At 38.6% G+C, this 739-nt stretch overlaps 1 protein-coding gene across 1 annotated transcript in view; it reads left to right on the top strand.

Moving 5' to 3' along the window:
• The first annotated feature begins 230 nt into the window (after positions 1-230).
• LOC106867442 (SNF-related serine/threonine-protein kinase) overlaps positions 231-739 on the top strand; it is a 9,433-nt gene continuing 8,924 nt past the window's right edge. Inside the window, exon 1 of the mRNA XM_014912318.2 lies at positions 231-637. The gene's annotated coding sequence lies outside the window, so the exon portion shown is untranslated. The remainder of the gene's footprint in view (positions 638-739) is intronic.

Here is a 739-nt window from a genome sequence, read left to right as displayed (position 1 = left end):
TAAACAAATAAATCAAAAAGTATACCCTACCCATCCTTACACTGTTTCTGTCTCTTTCTTTTTCTCTCTATCTTTCACTTTCTCGGTTTCTTTCTCTCCGTCTTTCTTTTTTTACTCTTTCTTTCTCTCCCTTTTGTATCTTTCTCTCCCTCCCACTCCGACACAACATATCTTTACTATCCTCCCCCCTCTCTCTCTCTCTCCCACCCTTATCTTCGTTATACGTTTATGACGTGATGCGCAGTAGAGGTGCGCACTAAACAGTGTATGGCTGCCACCATCACTGACAGCCGACTGTCGGCCGTTGATGCACTTTTATCGGCCGATTCCATAACAACTTTTCTCTACTGTTTTCTTTTTTTGTTGAATACAACCACCCACACATACACACACAAATTCGCTGCACATCCGTCACACACTCTGCTTCTATTCAGCCATTGAACTGACGACACTGGACCGGACCATCTCAACCTACCTTCCTACCGAAACATCTCACCTCTATCTAACAAAGTGTAAATATATGCACACATACAACACATGTATGTATATATATATGTATATATAAACACCGAAGCACACATGTAAGTGTATATATAAATATATATACACATATATAAATAATTAGCGAAGCACACATGTAAGTACGTCCACCACAATCTTCGTTGCTGCTCTTTCACATTAATATATATTATATCATTGCTTCTGTTTGAAAGCAGAACCAGTATATTTGTATATATAT

This window comes from Octopus bimaculoides, chromosome 20, assembly GCF_001194135.2.
Source record: "Octopus bimaculoides isolate UCB-OBI-ISO-001 chromosome 20, ASM119413v2, whole genome shotgun sequence".
Lineage (NCBI taxonomy): Eukaryota > Metazoa > Mollusca > Cephalopoda > Octopoda > Octopodidae > Octopus > Octopus bimaculoides.
Note: the sequence above shows the minus strand (reverse complement) of the source record. Positions and strands in the feature narration are given on the sequence as shown.